The following is a 21440-nucleotide window of genomic DNA, read 5'->3' as shown; positions in this document are numbered from 1 at the left end:
CAAACAAAATTGAATTTTGTCTATCACAAATTGCTGCGGTGAGAAGTACCACTGTCTTCTCAGGTCTTGATAACACACACAACGTATTATTTATAAGCCATAAATGCAATAGAGAAAATATAGATTTATAAGTCATAATATGTTTATATATATTTAACATAGATATTTATAAGAAATAATGTGTTTGTTGGCCCAGGGGAGTGGGCCTGGCCGCTGTTCGCAAGCCTCCCTTAGGAGATAAGGGAGCAAATGCAGAGGCTAAAGCTTGTGTTGCTTCACACGTTCGATAAATGATACAAAGGAGGGCCGCCTGAGGTCCAAAGCAACCTTAGGAGAGCTCACACCTCCCAGACTCCTTGTCTTGTTTTCATGGACTGTGCATAACAGTGGTGACCATAACCTGAGGCCCACATATACAGATTTAAAGGTGACTTGTAACATGATTCTGGTCCAAATATTCTTGCCAGTTTCACCTACCCTCTCAAAACACAGATAGTACTGCTCTTTTCTGTGGAAGGGCAAGCATAGCATTTGAATTCACTGCTTTTCTAAAACTTTTTGTATGGGAACAAAATATGAGAAAAAATATACAAAATTCTGATTTTGAATAAACATACCAAATGTTTCCTCTTCTGCATTTGAGTTTTCTGAAAAAAAAAAACATGGAAGTAGGTACCATGTCTGTTTTATTTACCTCTGTATGCCCTGGGCTATGGAAAGTATTCTTGAAGGATCTGTGCAATGGGTGAATGGATGAACAAATGAATGAAGCAGACGTGCCATGCTGGATGTCCTCCCAAACCAGGAGGATATGTGCTTTGAGTTACTTTCAACCTGATCTGCTCGGTTTCTTGTTAGGCCCACTTGAGATAAAAGATGCATATTTACAAAACAGTAGTGTGGGTTAGTCCATGACTTGGGAGGAGACACCTAAGTAGTATGTATGGGTAGTATGTATGGCCTAAGTAGTTATTTTGGTGTCACTGCCTTTAATTTAGTTTTCCTCAGTTTAGATCATACTTACAGATTATTTTTGAATCCATAGATTTTTGTGAAAGGTTTAAGTGGAATAATTAAATGCATCAAAGTTGCAGAGTACTATTACATTGGTCAGAATTTTCTGGCATGCTTTAATGGTTTTTTTTCTCTATATACCTTGTTAATTTTCTGAGATACTTACATTGGTATTTATAATAGGGAATTAACCATACAACTAAATCTATTACTAACAACGAATGAAGTAGCATCTGTGTTTACTTGGGCAACTGCATCACACTTGTGATCCCATACACTATTCTTTCATCTAAAACTTGCATCTATTCATTTATCTATTCATTCCTCCAAAAGGCTCTTCTAGACACAGGGGCCTCAAAGAGCTGAAGAGAGCATGGTATTAGAACAATGGAAGTCAACGCTTGCAACCATTTTTAGTGGCAATAAAGTGGTCCCAGGATAAACTGACATACCAAATCTTTCAAGAAAAGTGGAAAGTTAGATGTAGTTTTAACTGCATGATCTTTATTAAACTCACAGTATAAGGTACCATGCAGCTATTTTTGTCTCCACCTCTGATTTTGGAGGGTGTGCTTTTTGTGGGGGTAGGAGAGTAGAAAGGGTTGTTCTTCAGATATTTTGCTTAATTACACTTTAGCTTCCAAATTTGAGATGGTACAAGATGTGCCATTTTTTTACTGGGTAGTTTATAGAGTATCCAATTAAATCTACTGTGGAAGAAATCCCTACATTCTGTCAATTGGGAACAACAGACATTGGAGAGGTTAATTACTGCCATTCCACTTTTTTTTTTTTTTGATAGGCCAATCTTTGCAATTATTCTTTTGGGTGTTTCTTGTGATGTTTCATCAGTAAACTCTGACATGATGTGTGGCCTAGGCTTCTGTAAATGAATCATTTCAAAACTGATGAAATCAACAAATATTGATCAGTCATTATTATGGGTAGAGCTCTGTGCTAGACCATGTGAGGGACAAAAAACACGAAGCACTTTTAATGTGCCCGCATACAACTTGTGATCTAGTTGAGGTATAATACAAAGTAACTAGTAGGAGCATTAGAGACAATATTCCAAGAGTGACATGGTTTTTAGGAATGCAGAGGTAATTCCCCTGCAATAGGGTTTGTTGGGAAGTGAAATTTAAATTAAATCTCCTTGAGAGGGAAGGTGTGAACCCAGGCCTGGCCAAAGAAATACATTAGCCTGGGGTCACAGATATATTTAACAGACTGTTACTGCCTACTTTTGTATGTATTTTTAATGAATTCTCCTTACATGTCTCTTTGAGCTTTTCTTGAATTGCTGTTGTGGCTAATTCTCCTCACCTGTAGAAGTTAGCGATAGACAGGTTTTTCCTTGCCGTAGATAGTCAATAATTTGATCTTTACTGATGGTGGGCCCATTTATCACAGTAAGCTCTCCTTTCACTATACATATTGACTTTTATTTATCAATACTAAAGTCCATTTGTAGTTCATCACTAAAGTTCTTGGATATTTTCAGTAGTTTTTGAAGATGCATTTTAGAGCTTGGCAGAGAGGTACTTTTGACATCAATACAGTGCAAATGGTTGCTAGGCTCACCCTTAACTTAAAATCAACTGTTTATTTCCTCTGTAATGCATTCTGAAATAGTCTGCATTTGGGGGCGAGGGGCAAAAAGACGAACACTTCTTGACAGTTCTACCACTGAAAGATGTAAGGCTGTTCCATTTATTCATCACATACCTCAAAATATTGATAACTAGAAGGCCAGTGTTCTAAATATCTTTGTAATATCTTTGGAAGCTAGATAGAGGGAGAAGTCCACGTACTTTGTAAAGATGCTTTTGACTACGGTGTGCTTAATTAGTGTTAAAGAAATTCCTAAAGAAATAAACGGTTCAACTGTAGACAATACAAAATCAGTTTTTAAATTACATTTAAGAACATATAATGAGGACGCACAGAAAATTGTATGACAAAGACCCTATAGAAGAATTTACTGAAAAAAAATGTGGTGACAGGGTCAGCAGTGGTTATGCTCCATTACCTCCCTCTATTCTCTATTTTGTTTTCAGTTAATGTCTAAAAACTCCTTCCTGCCTTTTCACATCATTTGTGGAAATGCAAATTTTCAGTAAATTTTGAAGGTGGCTAGGCCAAGGCCACAAACAACTTTAAGAACCATCCTCCCCACTCCCAGTGAGAGAGTGACCACTGGGAAAAATCTCCATCCATCTGCACAAACGGCAGCTCATTCTACCAACCTAGGCCAGTACTGTAGTATATATAGAGCCCTTGTGTAAAAATCCATATCATTCTCAGTGTGAATAAAACTTGCAGCCCAAACAATGTTTTCAATATGATGACTAATAAATGATTAAAAAATAGATCCCATCCAGCATGTGTATGGAGTTTTAGGAAGCACTGGAGATATTGATAGGAAAATCATTTATAAAACGATATAACAGTTTGAAATGCTGGTCAATTGAATAGAATAAACCACTGTATTAGCAGATAAAACTCAGACAAAAATCTAAATTGCATCCTATTCAAAGGCATAAAAATAATGTGCATGTTACAGAGGTCATGAAAGATTAAAAGTCCACTCAGATTTGAGGAATGAGCAGTGGAAAAGAAGTCAAAGACCTGAGTTCAAATCTACTAGCTCAATATGGTGGACAAGAGTTGATCACTTCTTTGGCTGAAAATTTAGGTCTCTTCTCAATAAGGCATCACTATGAATCAACTAAAAAAAAATCTTTCTACAGGTTTAGAAGGAAGAAAAACTACAGTAAGTTCAAGTACAATAGAATTAAATACTAACGCAATCCTGACAGATCACGAAAAACTGCAATATGTTTTAAATTAGAAGGAGGCATAATCAGGGAAAAGACTTTAAGTGATAACACTAAGGTTGTAAACAAAGAGGATGTCATTTGAACAGACCACAAATTCAGTTTACAAAGTGGTTCTCTCTGGACAGATGTCTTATCAGAAAAACATATCCAGCTAAAGAGCTATGTACATATTACCCCTACTTAAAGAGTATCTACTGAGATAATCAAGTGATAGGACATCCTGATTACATTTGAATAGCAATAGCTACATCCTGCATCAGACTTCAGGCTTACTTTGTGTTCAGTGTGGACTGGAAACTGGAAAAAAATATCATATAGGAATGCCTAGAATTAAATAAAATATCTAATGCTGCTTTATAACTAAGAAATAACTGTTTTATGGGCAAGTTCAGCAAGATGAGTTAAGATTAGACTTATGTGTTTTACTATCTTTCTGAAATTGTAATCTGACACAGAATATTATTTTCTGGCTGACATTTTCTAGTGTGAATTGCTTTAAACATGAGGTTTTTTCAATTGGTAAAGAAATAAATTTTCCAAATGCTGTGAAGAGTAACTATTATTTTGGTATCCTAACTAGATATATAGAATTGGAATTATTATTTTATTTAAATATTTTGTGATATATAATATACATATGCAGAGGATCAAATTCTTTACTATCTAAGGGGAAAAAATTTGTAGCTAATTTCTACAGTGACACAAACAGCTAAATGTCTAATTTGGGGGAAGATAAATGTGAATGAGAAAGAAGTATTAATTGGTTACTGCATCTTTTTAAATAATGTTTTATTCCTCTAAGATATAAAAATATTCCTGTTATCCAGGATGCTTGAACAATGGGTTGCTTTGGTAAGGCTGGTAAATAAGCAAATACATCTCTAGCCTAATGTAAGACACGAGACAGACACTTGGACGATTTATGAAATGACTGAGTAAAGCATCTAACAAGAATTTCTAAGAATTAAAAAAACAATGATTAATTTCACTTGAAGTTTAAGGGAGAAATCTTAAGGTCAGGCATAGGGTTTATAGCTTAAATATACCCAAACACCTCCACAATCTATTACTAATGCCAACAGGCAGACTACATAAAGAAGGCGATCCTACCTGCCTTATTTTGGGGAAGATAAAATTCCTCATTTTTTAAAAGGTGAATACCAACAACTTCATTACAGAGATGAACTTCTTAGTTCCCCAGGGGTGGGGGTGGGGGAGGCATGTTGTACTAGAAAAAAGCTCAGTTAATAGAAGATCTATTTTTAAATTCCACTTCTGTTCCTAATAGTGTGACCTTGAGCATGTCATTTCACTTTCCTGGACTCGGGTGCTTTTATTAATAAAATGAGAGAATTGGACTGGACAGCTTCCTTGACATCTTCCTGCCAGTTAAGAATCCAAGACCAACCAATCACTGAACAGGATAGTAAGAAGATAAGTGGCTACTACAGTAACCTTGGAAATAATGAAGGCTTTTGGGGCCCTTTCTCAATTAAGATTGATATTTTCCTACAAGTAGTAATCTCCATCTGACTGAGGGACAGAGGAAATCAGGGCAGCTTCAGAGAGCTCCTTTGGTAGTTGCAATGCCAGGGTGAGGCAGCCCTATCGAAAGATGACCAAGAAAGGACTGAGGCTGCAGTGTGGCTACTCCTGAGAACAAACAAGGTGACTCCCTGGCATAGAAACATCCATCAGATATTTACCAATGGTGTAAAAAATCTTTAAAACCAAATTTAAAAAAAAATAAGTTATACCTTACCCTTCTTAGAATCATATTTATGCTATTAATTTCTTTAAACAATCCCTCTCTTCATTGATCAACTTGGCAAATATGAACTTCATGAACTTCAGTACGAGATGAATCATCCTAAACTAAATTAATTGGGTCCATGAAGTAATTGCAAGAAGCAAACCTGCAGTGGACAAGCCATGGCCTGGAAGTTAGATCTGGGTTGGGTTGGGCTGAATTGGCATTAGACTCCTCTGAAGACTGGCCCCATCTTGGTTTCAGGACCCCAGACATGAAGAGGTTCTCAATTATTGTTTGCTGAATGAATGGACAGTGTTATAGAGAGATGTGGTATTCCTATGGAATAGTATTTTCCTCGTGTCAAACCTCTTACAGAGAGAATCAGTAGAACCCCAACTCTTTCTATTCCTTTTATATGTAAAACTGAATCCCATGAAGTACTTTGTCTTACTCAAGCCTGGCAGGAAAACCAACTCTAATCAAATTATTTAAACTCTCAGACTGAAACAGACTGTAGAGACATACTGGATGTAGGATGGGGAGAATATGAAAAAGGAAATGTGCAATCTGGGAAGTAGAAAAGGAAATAACAGGGAAAAATGCAACTTTCCTTTTTTTCTGCTGCATTTCTTCCTCCACCCTCCCCAAAAGGCAATTCTCAGAGTTACCTATGAGAGGTTTGCCTGGATTTCTTTATGTGCTCCTTTAGAGTACCAGCTCCTTGGCAAGCAGCGTTCCAAGGAGAGAAGTGGTAAGTAGATGAGCAAGCACCTTTTTTTATTTTTATTTTTTAATCATCAAATCAAAATAATTTCCACAGCTTTGGTCCCTGGTCAATATTGAGTAAATTCAGAGTGGAAATAATCCAGGGAAATATTCCTTATTATTATTTTTGTATTTATCTATACTTTGGTAAAGAAGAGATTTTCTAGATGCAAGAAATAAGCTAGTCAGATCAGCAAGCTCAATTCCAGCTTTTTACATTAAACCATAGAGGTAATTATTCAGGATAGGGGGACTCAGGAACATCTTATCTGAAAGGACCCCTTCATCACTGAAAGGAAGTATAGGTGATGCATGAGTTCTAAGAAAGTATAGAAATTAACTCTCACACTCTTCAGGCAGTTTAGATTTTGTAAAACTCATATGACTTTTCTCATAAGGACTGAATCTATGGTAAAAACAGAAATGCATTAATTTTACTGTTCAGAAGTTCAAGAAGTTGAAAGCAGGAATAGATTCCAAAGAAGAAAACAAAAAGATTCCCACATATTGATACACTGAAGAACAGTCAGTAAAGGGAGAATTCTAAGAGGAATTTGTAGTAAACTTCCCAGCTTCCATTTGAAAATTTAGAAGAAGTTCAGGAAAACAAGAGACCCTTCAATCAATGGAGCATCATGCTAGCATTTAAGACTAGAGATAAACATGATTTATATATGAGCTTAAGATAAGGATTCACAGCATAGGGCAATTTAAACCAGAGCAAAGTCTACAGTTATCCATAAGGAAAAATACCAAAAACATTTTCCTCTAGAATCAGTGGAAGAAGAAACCGTCAAATGGCACTATCACTGGAATTTGTAAGAGTAGCAACCTTTCCATAGGCCGAACCTAAAACGACACCATCAGCGTGGGGAGAATGCTTGGCAGGCAGTCTCAAATCCCCAGCTGATAGCCGTCTCTATCTCAGGGGAAAATGCTTGTCTCAGATGGTTAGTCAAGTGTCAGAGCTCTTTCATCTCCTAGGTAGGAAATGGAAAATAAGGAAATCAAATTATCTAGACTATGCCTTCATTTTCTGATTCTTTGTCAACCTTAAGAAGGATGCAAGGAAGAAAAGGTCTACGTTACCATATTTTGTATCATTAGGCTTGGGTACTCTGAATGTGATTTATTTTTATTTGAATGACATCAAAGTGGCATCTTAGTGATATCTTGAGAAATTATTGAAATTGAATGGAAGTCATGCTTGGATGATAAAAATGTGCTTTACCACTGTATTTATAATGTAATCAGTAGCAAGCATCACTCTCTCACACACGCACTCACACCAGCCATAGAAAGCATAGGTGATCTGTTAGCATTGATCGCCTCTTATGGTCATGCATATAAATTGTAGTCATTCATTTAAAAATATTAATTTTTCTGGGGGATAAATAATGGAAAGTTGCCTTTTCAAATCCTCAGGCTGTGTCACTGCGTCACAGTATTTGTGCTAGTATCTCTAAGAGATGGTTGCCCAAAATATAGAAATAAACTTGATAAGTAGTAGAGAGTCTCATTTTGATACTAGACATTACCATCTATAAATAAAGGATAAAGGAAACACACCTAAAGAAAGTAAAATTTTAAAGAGCAAACGTGCAGTGGATAAAGGGAAACCAGCAACCATAATCTAATGAGACTTCCGGAAAACTAGGCTTGATACAAAAGAGATGTTATAATTTAGAGAACTAAGATATAGGAAACAAAAGGTGAGAGACAAGCAGATATTTCTAGATAAGACAGTATAAAACAGTGTCCTGGATTAGTGTATAATACTTCTCTTAATAACTTGTTTCAAATTATTCGGAAGAATACATGGTAGAATCTCCAGGACTATAGACGAAACTAAGGGTTCCTGAATGTGAAATGTTAACTATTTTATATTCAGGAACTGAATTAGAAATTCAGTTGATTAGATTAACTGTAGAAAACAATTGTAAGGCTGAATCAGTGGGAATACATGCTGTGTACACATTTCAGAATAGTAAATTCTGGGAAACATTGAAAGAAAACATGATCCAAAGTATATGTAACAAGAACATGACTGAGCTATCGTTTGCTATGACTAAGGACATTAGGCCAATATAAAAATGTAAGCAGGGCTTCCCTGGTGGCGCAGTGGTTGGGAGTCCGCCTGCCGATGCAGGGGATACGGGTTCGTGCCCCGGTCCGGGAAGATCCCACGTGCCGCGGAGCGGCTGGGCCTGCGCGTCCAGAGCCTGTGCTCCGCAACGGGAGAGGCCGCAACAGTGAGAGGCCCGCATAGTGCAAAAAAAAAAAAAATGTAAGCAAATGGTTAACAGAAGCCTGGCATTTTAGGAAGGGAAAGATCAACACAATAAACCAACCACAAGAAAACCAACAAGTAAACCCTGCCTCTGCACCTGAAACCCTGCATATGTCTCCAGGGACTATAGCCAATACAGGACACAGTGGAATTTAAGAGGCCAACCAAAGGTCTGGGGGCAAGTTGAGGGGAGGAGAATTTATATAATATCAGAATATCTCAGAAAGAAATTAGGAAGACCCAGACTCCAGCATGGAAGTAAAAGTGAAGAAGAAAGTGACTGATACTTGTAAAATTGCCAAGAAGCTCTATCTATCTATCACCACAGTTTTCTCACCTCTACTTCCTCCAACCCTTCAAGAAGATTGTACTGTCACCCTACTCTCTGTCACACCTCTGTTTTTATGGCCTGATAAGAGTATCTCTCCCTGCAGTAATTCTTTAAACTGAGAAAAGTCATAGCCCTAAAACCAAGGTCTAATCATGTAGCTTCTATGTAGAAAATTCTGCAGTCACCTCTATTCAGTCAGCAATGGGGGATTCTGGAGCCATGGATTTCAAGGCCTTTCAGGATACAGTCTCAACTCACGTTTAGAGGCTTCTCACTGGATGCTGTGAGAGTGTTAGACTCTGATACCATACACTACAGCTGGACAAGACTACCCATTGTCCCCGGGCTGTGCCATTTATTTTCTACATTGGTACCTTTGTGAAGATCCCCATCTTGAGATATCCTCTGTCACCCCAATCTCTAGTTCTCTGCTTGCCCAAAACTCCCCCCCCCTTTTTTTTTTTTTTTTTTTTTGCGGTATGCGGGCCTCTCAGTGCTGTGGCCGCTCCCATTGCGGAGCACAGGCTCCGGACGCGCAGGCTCAGCAGCCATGGCTCACGGGCCCAGCCGCTCCGCGGCATGTGGGATCTTCCGGGACCGGGGCACGAACCCGTGTCCCCTGCATCGGCAGGCGGACTCTCAACCACTGCGCCACCAGGGAAGCCCAAAACTCCCCCTTATTAAAAATTCAGCTCAAATGCCATCTTTTCCATTTAGTCTTCAACAGCCCACAGTTAACAGATTTTGCCCCTTCTTCTGTGTTTCCTAGCATTTTATTGGCCTGTGTTATTCTTCTTATCCCATTCTGACTACCTCGCTGGGCTACATTCATAGGGAAGCAAGATATTTCAGACACATCTTGAAAATTTGAGGCTGATGTCATGAGGACAACTTTGCTTCTCCACAATGGAACCTCTAGTGCTGCAATCAGAAGACTGGGCTAGAATAAGCATAGCGCTGACCCTGTGTGTCCATTTCTGTCATTCTTAACTTGTCTCATACAGTTGTAAATTCATAGATAGTATGCGTGTTCCTCAAACATGGTGAATCTAATGCTTATGGGGAAGCTTACTTATGGGTGGCCATGGTTAGGAAGTCAACTTTCTCAGCATTGATGAGGTCATATAGATGTTGGTGGACCATGTTGAGCAAGATCTCTAGGCCATAGCATCATTTATACAACACTCCTTCCATTCCTCTCAAAGAACTTCGTAAAATAAGAGTTATACGCTGCAAAATACTATACCTACCCCGACAACAGAAAACGCACTGATTTCCACTTTCTTTTCCTTACCCTCATAAATCATAAAGTTAAATTTCCCCTAGGGACTTCATTTCTCTGAACTCAGCATACAGGCATAAAACAAATTTTGTTCTCACAGGACATCCCATTTTTGTTTCATTAGTTCAAGGAAAGGGTCACTCAATTTTTAAAGCATTTGGTTTGATCTTTGCTATGATTCATGCCATCTAGCCTCCACAGACTATATACACTCTATATACCGAAATGTTTCTTATATATAAAATGTGTCTCCACGGACTCTATAATAGTGATACCTTCACATAAAGCACGCAAAAGCTACCTTCCAGACTCATGAGTTTAGAAAAGGTGACCAGAAATAGAAAATAAACTTTTTATTTATTTATTTATTTTGCGGTACGTGGGCCTCTCACTGCTGTGGCCGCTCCCATTGCGGAGCACAGGCTCCGGACGCGCAGGCTCAGTGGCCATGGCTCACAGGCCCAGCCGCTCCACGGCACGTGGGATCTTCCCCGGACCGGGGCACAAACCTGTGTCCCATGCATCGGCAGGCAGACTCTCAACCACTGCGCCACCAGGGAAGCCCTAAACTTATTTTTTGAATATTTAAGCAATTATTATTTTGCCCAAGTTTCTATTCCAAGATAGATTTCTTTTCCTCTTATGAAAGACAAAATGCTTCCCTCGAGGTGGGGGTGTAAATGCTCTTAAAAATTTCCCCCAAATATGAGGTCTAAAATTATTCTCATTCTATTTTACACATTTTTATTCCATCTTTAACCATCTCGTTGATATTTCATTCTACAGAGAAGGTGATAAAAAATTTTTATTAATGTAATAAAGGGAAAAAGAAATAAAGATCTGTCATAATTTAGCTAGATAAAATGAATTCTTGTGATCTTAATGTAAGAACAGACTATGATCTCTAAAGGAATACTGAATTATGGAAACATGATTTTTACATAATAGAACCATTTTCACTTACCAGTTAATCATATTAAATAATTCTTACTGCTCTATTCGTTCATATGCTTTTTCTTCTCTAAATTCTTTCCATGGAACATTTAAGTTATTTAAAAGGTTTTCTCATTCTATTGGCTATTGAGGGGCTCCCCCACCTCCTCTGATGGCCAGAATTTGATTTTCCACGCTGGGTATCTACAGGGAACCACAATCATCAGGCTTTGCATAGAATCTCCCTTTCTCCATGAATTAAAGATCACACAGATTTATTCCTCAAAAAACAAATAGGGAGAAGAGATTTGTATTAAACTCATTTTGCCAAATTACGGTTATTACTTTGTTTTAAAATCCTAAAGATTTTAGGAGGCTCAGACCAAGCATAGCACAGTTGGAGTTTGAAAAATGGCAGCTCAAGCAGGGAGGAAGCAGTCCTTTCCAGGGCATTTCTCTCATATTTCCTACAGGAAAGGAGTTGTCCAACTTAGAGACATTCAGTACTGCCAGAGTAGGGAGGTAAACAAAAATACTTTACAAGTCCTTTTCATTGACAAATCTAAAACATAGATCAAATTGGCCTTCTTCCAGGAATAAACAGCCCCCCCACAGTGTTCCCCCATCCTGTGGAACAGAGTCTCAGAGATTCCAGCCCACATATGGCAGAAGACCCTGGCCTGCACTCAGCCAGCTAGTTATCCATGGAAGTGGCTCAAGGCTGACACTCAGATTGACTGGTTCACACTAATTTACTTCACACTGATTCCATTTATCTCCTAGAAGAACCCCTGGCAGCAGCTTATAATGGCATATCCTAGGATGCCTGCCTGCATGTGTTTTTAAAGCAGCAGCGCTTGATGAATCTGAGTCCAGAAAACAGTTCACAGATTGAGGAGTAGGTGCAATCAGAAAACATCAAGAGGCACAGCTGGGACTTGGTAGTTTGCTTGACTGGTCTGAGCAGCTGAGCATTAACTGTGTCTGCTTTTCTGCTGGCTGCTTACTGCCACTGGGACAAATCAGAGAGCCACTCCCTCTTTCCTTTACAACTCACCCTTCAAAGGAAAAGAGAAAAGAAAGTGCATCACCATCCAAGTAGCATGTGTAGCTGTAGGGGAAGCTAATTTGACCATTTAACCTTTACTCTTTAAATACTATGATATTGCTGATCTAGGTAAAACTACAGCTGGTACTCCTGAGGTTAAGATGCTGGATATTTGGATGAGGCAAAATGTAGCTAGAAAAAAAAGAGACTCCAAATTATTTTATTTACTTTCAACAATGAGGTGAAAGTAAATGAGATGTTATGATTGTGGGGCTAGTTGGTTACCATCTTGATGCTTGCTCTCCCATATCTACTGTAGAGCTTGGGGAAAGATACAAAAGGGCTCAATATTTGTCAAATGAATAAAGTGACTGGATAAATGTATGAACGAACAAGTCACTATTCTCTACTACATGTGTGTGTGTGTGTATTTTTATTACAAGCAGAATGTAGAGTGGCTAATGGTGTGGGTTATGGCATCAGAATTCAGACTCTGCCATTTTTCTTTTAATGAATCAAAACAGAGGGGTTTTTAAAAGCATATATATAAAGATATCTATGTGTGTATGTATACATATAGTTGATATTTTGAATATGATTCAAAATTTCTATGCTTGTTTTATATCAGCTGCATTTATATCAACTGCATGCTGAGACTCCTAATGGTAACATGGTCAGTATCCAAAGGCAGAGGGAAATAAGAAGGGAAGTTAACAGCATTAAACAATAACAATTCAGTGGCAAATCTACCAAAGCAGTGACAAAGCATATTTAGTACTTAGAAGGTTAAACACTGGGCTGCAGTGGCTTGTTGATGGAAAAAAGTAGGATTAAGGCTTTTGCGTGAGCCTTGACATGATCATGTTGTCCGGCTGCTGCCTTAAGCTTTGAAAAACAGCTGGGATCATCTACTTATGAGCTCCAACTCAAAGATGTTTAAGCAGTCCCCAATCCAATTAAACAGAGGTAAATAGAAGGAAGAATTTTACAGAGCACCATCATCACATTTTTTCTTAATGAAAAACAGCATAATTGCGGGTTACACAGCTCCTTAATCTCACATTAAATCTAATAGATTGCTGACTTATACAGAGCATGGCAGTCCTAGCTTTCTATATTGCTGTGCTTAATTTTAGGTCATTATCCTTTATTATGTCACTTGTAATCCTTAAAGCCCATGATTGTGTCTGGTTATTTGGCAAGGATTGTACTTGGCAATACAGGGATTCTACTAAGAGTGATGATTTAATTGAAAGATATAGTATGATTAGATGCTGAGAGAATTACATATGTTGCTTTTCTTTTGTAATTGGCTAGTTTCTTATAAGTATTTCCTTCAACATTGTTTAAAATCACTATTTAGTTTTAGGACTCTGCTAAAAAAAAAAAGGCTTTCACAACTGAAAGACAAGTAGCTTATTGTTACAGGAATTTATCCATATGCTATTAAAATAGCCAATTCAAATAAAATTGTGGCTCATCCACAAACTGGGTAACTGTAGTCAAGTCACTTAATCTTTCTGTGTCTCAGTTTCCTCATCTACAAAATAGTAATAACAGTAATAATGATTAATAGTAATAATTCTACCGAATGCATGGATTGTTGTTACAATTAAATGAGTTAAAACATGCCAAGGTAGAATGTAGACTAGTGGTTAGAAAGCAGTAGGTAAATAAATCTGATATTATTACTATTATTATATATGTCCTTGCTTAGAAATGTGTATAAATGGCAATAAGATGCTTAGCCTTCAGATCAAGGTACTTAATTTTACTATCAATATAGTAATATTTAAGATTTCTCAGACCTAATAAAAGAAATATTTTAAATAGTTATATAATCTTGAACTTCACTTAAAATTGTAGAACTCTAGAAGATAATGTTAGTGACTCATTTAAAAAAATAGTTTAAGGGGACATGTGGGTTTGTATACATTTGATGATATCTATGACCAAAAAAATCCCACACAAAGTCATCTGTAATTCTGAGGAAAGAAGTAAAACTGGTTTCTCATAACTCAGGGAAACCATTCACAGATCTTTCAGCTTTACTTATGCATAATCCTTGATTGCCAGGCTGTTTACTGGTTCCCATTCACATATGTTTTAAGAATGTGCCAGGGGCTTCCCTGGTGGCGCAGTGGTTGAGAGTCCGCCTGCCAATGCTGGGGACGCGGGTTCGTGCCCCAGTCCGGGAAGATCCCACATGCTGCGCAGCGGCTGGTCCCGTGAGCCATGGCCGCTGAGCCTGTGCGTCCGGAGCCTGTGCTCCGCAACGGGAGAGGCCACAACAGTGAGAGGCCCGCTTACTGCAAAAAAAAAAAGAAAAAGAAAAAGAATGTGCCAGTATTGAAATTAAAAGTCTAATCTAACTCAGTTCCACCTAAGACAGAAACATTACTGGATGGTGGTCATTTGATGGAGTACAAAACTAAAACATAGAAATAGTGGTTTCCTTGCTACTGACTCTCTCCTTCTCTCTCATTTCTAGGGTAGATAGCACCATAAAATACCATATCAAATAATAATAACAATAAAACAACTCCTTCCCTTGAAAATTAGGTTAAACCATGAAAAAAGCACGTGCATATCCATCTTAATCACAAAGTTGAAAAAAAGTATATATTTCAATTCATTATTAGGTTCCATAAACATAAATCATAAAATTTTATTTTTAAATGCAAGGTACGATAAATTAAGATTATTTTATATTCAACTTTGGCCATAGCTAAAAACATATCTAATTCGAGCTAGATATTTTCACTGCTGCTCTCCCTGCCCCTATACATACAGTAGATCACAAAGTTGATCAGATCTCTACATGGTTGATTCCTCTGTAAAGGTAGTTGAAATAACTGGATCAGAAACTTTGTGATTGGCAAAATCTTAGCAAGTACATTTAAGTATTAATATGAACTTAGTGACATTAGCAATATTACAAATTTGAGCAGAATTCAAAATAGAAATCAAGTAAGAAGTGGGTCAAGTTACTCACAAAGGAAAGAAAATCAGATTGTAGTAAGATTTTGATGACAACACTTCACCCCAGAAAATGTAGGAGAAAGATGTTTTTAAAATTCAGGGAAAGAAAAATTTGAGCTAAGCATTTCTATCCAGCAAAACTATCTTTAACTTATAAAGGCTTCAAGCTGATATGGGCATGCAATAAGAAATATTATTCCAACTATTATTCCCATAAACTTTTCCTAAGGAATCTACCAGAGAACACTTTAGATAACCAGCATAATTGAAGAGATATCTGCATAAGAACAGGAGGTAAGCACTAAATATACATTTTCATGTAGGACTGAGGCTAAGTGATGGTTATAGAAATATGACTATATGCTCTGACAATGCACAGATAGAACTATGAAAAATAGAGGGGATCAGAAGGATATGGAGACTGCATAAAAAGCAAGATGAGCTCACTGATTACATTATAAGTATTACTTGGGATTAAAGAATATTATTTCAAATTAGATGCTGGGAGAGAGGAAGCCGAAATGTTACTGGCAGAGTTATTTCAGTATTTCTCATAGCTGAGAACCAATCAACAATGGCAAAAAAAAGTATTATATAAAAGTATTAGCATAAAGGTAAGCATTGGAACAAAAAAATAAACATTCCCAAATACTCCCCGACTCCTCCCCACCAAAATAAGGCAGAGAGAGAAGAAGAGAGATTTTGAAGAAAATCAAATAAAACAAACTACATAGTGAAAGCATATGTACAATTTCATATATTTGTGTGTATGCACAAATTTACCAACAGTATCAGTAAATATTAATGGCCTTAACTTATTAGAAGAAAAGATAATCAGATTGGCTAACAAAGTCAAATCTAACACTGTGTTGTATGAGATACACTGAGAACAGAGATTAAGAAGGATTCAAAATAAAAGGGTGGACAGGATATAAATATATAAAAAGAAACCTGCAGTCAAAGTATTACTGAATATGGTAAAATGCAAATCAAAGAACGTTAAATAAGAACTCAAAGAAGAGTATTTTTATGATGCTAAAAGCTACAATTCACAATAAAGTTATTTCAACTATGTATATAGGCACATAATAACACAGCCATTTTAATAAAGCAGAGACTACAGGAAGTGCAAAGAGAAACATAAACTAATAATAGACAACTTTAACATACCTCTCGCAATCGAAGACAGATGATAGAGACAAACTGACACAACTAAGTCAATAAGGTGGATCTAAAAATCAAAGTCTGAATGCCAATAATAGCATACCTTGTTTCTAAGTGCACATGAAACATTCATGAAAATTGCCCACATTTTAAACCCCAAAGTAAGTCCTACAATAGTCCAAGGAATAGAATTAGCACAGACCATATTCTCTGCTCACGATACAATAAAAGTAGAAGTTAATAAGAATATCAAAAAGCAAAAAGATCTTTCCACCTGGAAATTTCAAAACATATTACTAAATAACTCTTGGTTGAAAAGGGAATATGGGGCTTCCCTGGTGGTGCAGTGGTTGAGAGTCCGCCTGCCAACGCTGGGGACACGGGTTCGTGCCCCGGTCCGGGAAGATCCCACGTGCCACGGAGCGGCTGGGCCCATGAGCCATGGCCGCTGAGCCTGCGCGTCCGGAGCCTGTACTCCACAACGGGAGAGGCCACAGCAGTGACAGGCCCACGTACCGCAAAAAAAAAAAAAAAAAAGGGAATATGGTACAGAATTGCAGAACTTTTTCAAAATTACAATAATGAAAACATAACAGAATCCATGAAATGAATGCATAATTAATCCAGCTATGAACGGACATTTTATAATATTAAAATCTAATTAATAGAAGTGAAAGTGGATTAAATAGTCAACTCAAAAGGTAGATAAAGAACAATAAAGTAAACCAAAAGAAATCCAGAGGAAAGAATTAATAAAGGTAATGAGTGAGAAACCGGTAAAACGGAACCAGGAAAGAAATCAAAAAGCTATTTTTAAAAAACTAATCAATAAAACCAACAAACTACTAACAAATCTGTTCAAGAAGGAAAAATTCATGAACGTACAAAATCAAAATGAAAGAGGAGAAATAGCTGTCAATAGACAGGAAATTTGTTAAAGTCATAAGAGATGATGGTACTCAACTCTAAACAAATTAATCTGAAAATCTAAATTAAATCAGTAATTTTATGGAAAAATTGGTAGTGAGCAAGAGGGTAAATGGACAATTACCATAGCAGAAATAGGGAAAGAAAACTCATTTGACAAAATCTAACACCCATTTATGTAAACACACTTAGTAAAATAGAGTTGTTGGATATTTATTTAATATGATACGCCTCAGCCTCAAAGTCAGTATCCTACTTAGTGTAGAAGCACCAGTGGCTTTCTCATCAAAGCAAGGAAAACAATAACTATTTTCAACTACTATCTAACGTTGTGTTGGAAGTATTCATCAATGCAGTTAGCCAAATGTAAACAATTATAGACACATCAACTGGAAAGGAAGAAGGAAAATCTTTTTTTTTTTAATGGAAAATACAATTACATATCTGGAAAACTCGAAGAATCTATGGAAAAATAATTCAATCAAAAAGAGAATTTAGTAAAGTAGTATGGCATATATATATATATAAATTATCTTTAAAAATACAAACAAAACCAGTTAGAAGATATAATGAAAAATAAGGCTTTATTTACAATAATTAAAAAAATAAGAAATATCCAAAATTTATATGAGGAAAACTCTAAAGCATTCTAAAAGATACAAAGGTAGATTTGGACAAACAGCAATATGTACTTTATTCTTGTAAGGAAAAACTTTGAATAAGTAATTGAATTATTTAACTCTCTGAATCTAGTCCTATGACATAATGATATTAAAAAAAAAGTTTAGGGATGTTAAGTCACAGAGATTCCTTTTTAGAGGGAGAACATGGCCTTAGATCTGAACTTATGAGTTGGTGTTCACTATACCTTCAACCTCCCAAGGATTATAATTATCACATGAGAAAATAGACAATTAAAAATATATATATACAGCTTTTAAGTATAAAATTGAAACAGAGTGGGTATTTTCATTAAAATGTCTACAAATGATTTCTGCTAGAATTGAGTTACCTGAATAGTTCATGCTGTAATACTGCAGAATAATTGAAGCATTACTATTATGATACCATTCATTCCATACAGAATGAGTGCTGACTGAATGCCAAGTCCTATACAAGGTGCTGGGTGCACAGTGGTGATCAGTCTCTGCATTTCAGCGGTAATCTCTGTACTTAGGTTTCAGTGGTTCTAAGCACTAAACATTGATCGTTTACTAGGATACTCACTATAGTGTAAAATGGCAGGCTGAAAACCCAGACCCAGAGCAGACAGAACAAAGAATGTCCAAAATTTCTTTGCATCAAACACTGCATTAGTCTCTACTGAATGCTGTGCCTGGAATGAATGGATTTCACCCACTTCTTCTGCCCTTGCCCCATTCAGCTTAAAGTTCTGAGCCTCAGAAGATTAATTGATTGGTTGAGTGAATGGCGCTTGCCCACTCTTTGGCCATTCTGTGGTAATGATAGAGGAATTGATCCAGTGGTAGGTGCTCCAGGCATGCCTATGGCATCTGAAGCAGGAGGACAAATGAATTTATTGTCTGCAAAAATGCACAAAACAAAATGGGGTGCTTTCATGACAGCAATGAATGTTGGGCAGCAAAAAAAAACAACAAATGTCACTGATTTCCCAAGGTTGATATGATACGCTGTATGCCTTCTTTGTAACTGACCATTTGGATTTGTCTGCTGTATGAATCTATACTGAATCTGAGGCCACATTATGCAGTGAAAAATGACAAGTATAAAATTGATCATAGGACATTCATCAGTTCTGCTCACTCCCTATAGTAGTTTAGAATGATGTGCTGATTATCTCCTACCTAAATAAAGTAGAATATGTTAGCATCACACCATATCCCTGACCTTCCTTCCAAATGTACCTGTGGTAAGATATCTCTCATATGTTAGACTTCCCAAATAGAATAGAAATAGCCAGTGCCACCTTCCTCCTGTGGAATAAGCAGAAAAGGCCTTATGTGAAGACTAGAACTCTGTGATGCAGTGTGCTTAGTTTCCATCATACGCCAGGTTTGGAATTCCTGATGTGCATCTGGACCATGTGCAGAATTTCGGCTGACTTCAAAGAAAGTGATTTTGAGGAGAGAGAGTTAGTCACCAAAAAGAGAAAGCAAGGCATTAATCTTTGACAAGCTCCATTTACTAATTTATAAAGGCAATGGGAATTGGGGTGAGGTGAAAAAGTAAGTACTGAAGGAACCATCTGTAGTGAATGTTAATCATTTTCTGACCATGTCATGAACTGTGCTTTTCTGGGGAAACGTGTATAGCTTGATTGTAAAACATTACATATTGTTCGGTAGTTTATAACTGATTATAAGATTCAAAAAAAGCCAGTTCTGGGTACTTAAAAATGGAAGAGCCATTTGCTGGAAGGGATTTGTAAGTCATAGGTAGTTACAGAAGACATTTTTAGGATTCAAAATTAACATAGAGATATTAGCATATGGAGAGCAATGCAAATAGTTCTTACATTTGTGTGTTCATCTTCTTAATACCAACACAGAGAAGGCTGGGAATGACAGGCAAGAAGCTCTAGAAAGAATCTGGGGAAACTTAGGGAAGAAAGAGAACCAACAGCTGAGCCCTGAGCATACAGAACACATACACATCTAGGTAAGAACAGTTTACATGGAAGTTAGGTATGTAAGACATTATTTATTCTTAGGGATTTTATTTCATTCAACATTGTATTTATTCAATATTTTATTCATTCAACAATTTACATGTTTGGGAGACCTTAGTAAATCAGATACTATCCAAGGTGCTGGGAGGAGAAAACAATAAAAAGATAGGCATGGTTGATGTCCTCATAGATCTTACAGTTTAACAGGAAGAGACTGAACAAGGAATTACCATCACGTGATAAAGGTCATGCTGTGTGAGTACAGAATGGTTTTGGAACATGTAACAAGGGGAATGGCAAGACCATTTTGTTTCTTAAGATAACTAGAATGCAGCAGATGGACTCTTTAAAAATTAGGAAGTCAAAAAAATTATTAAGTCAATTCTCAGAAGGTTTGGTTTTTGCCACATATATGTGTGTGTGTGTGTGTGTATATATATATATATATATATATATTTTATACATATCATGTCCTTTAATCCTTAAATCAACCCTGCCAAGTAGGTACATATTTCTCCATTTATCAAGAAGGAAATTTAAACTTAAGGTACTGAAAGTAGCAGACTCTACTCACACACATCATAATAGCTATATAAACATAAAAAAGTATAAATAATTACTAATTACATGTGAAAGTAATTACTAATTACACATGAAAATAAGTGATCTGAAAGAAAATCACAGGGTACTATGAAAATGGATAATGAAGTAAATATAAGGAAGCTTGGAGGCCAGAGATGGCCTGTTTAAGGAAGCAACCTGTAAAGTAAGACCTGAAGAAAGGGTAGAAATTAGGTGAAGAAAGGGTAGAAATTAGGTGAAAAATGGGTGATGGGAAAGATCACGGGTTGAATGAGCACCTTGCAAAAGTTTTTAAAAGTCCTGAGGCAGGGAGCCGCTTGGCCCAGTCTAGGAATTGGGAGAAGGCCGGCATGCTTGAAACACAGAAAATGGGAAAGCAACTGGCAAGGACTGACGCTGGAGAGACATAGGGATCAAACCATAAGCCTAATAGAACTCATTAAGGATTTTGTGTCATATCCTAACTGCAATGAGAAGACATCAAAATAATTTATGCAGGGAGTGGCAGGATTAGATTTGCATTTTGAAAAGATCATTCTGACTGCTGTGTAAAAAATAGCTAGAGGGGAGATCTGATCAAACCCACTCTCCACCTTCCTCTTTCCAGCACCTTCTCTGGGGAAAGTGCCTTTAAGCAACTATGTACAGAGTACAGAGATGAGTACAGGGAGAAAGTCATATCTCCCTTTCTAGGGTATAAATGGACATAATTTTTTTACCATAAATTTGTTTCCCTGTACAAACACGTAATTATAATGCTATATTCAAATCATACTAAAAAATCAGGATTCCATTTATGAATCATAGAATCACCATATAAAAACAATTACTTTACGATTCAAACAGTAGGTATCTGGACAAAGAAAGGAAACCAGA

General features: G+C 36.9%; 1 protein-coding gene across 1 annotated transcript in view; it reads right to left on the bottom strand.

Annotated features, from left to right (window-relative positions):
- Positions 1-21440, bottom strand: part of WDR72 (WD repeat domain 72) — a 189700-nt gene that overhangs the window by 6545 nt on the left and 161715 nt on the right. The window lies entirely within an intron of this gene.

The sequence above is a fragment of the Globicephala melas genome, chromosome 2 (assembly GCF_963455315.2).
Source record: "Globicephala melas chromosome 2, mGloMel1.2, whole genome shotgun sequence".
Taxonomy (NCBI): domain Eukaryota; kingdom Metazoa; phylum Chordata; class Mammalia; order Artiodactyla; family Delphinidae; genus Globicephala; species Globicephala melas.
Note: the sequence above shows the minus strand (reverse complement) of the source record. Positions and strands in the feature narration are given on the sequence as shown.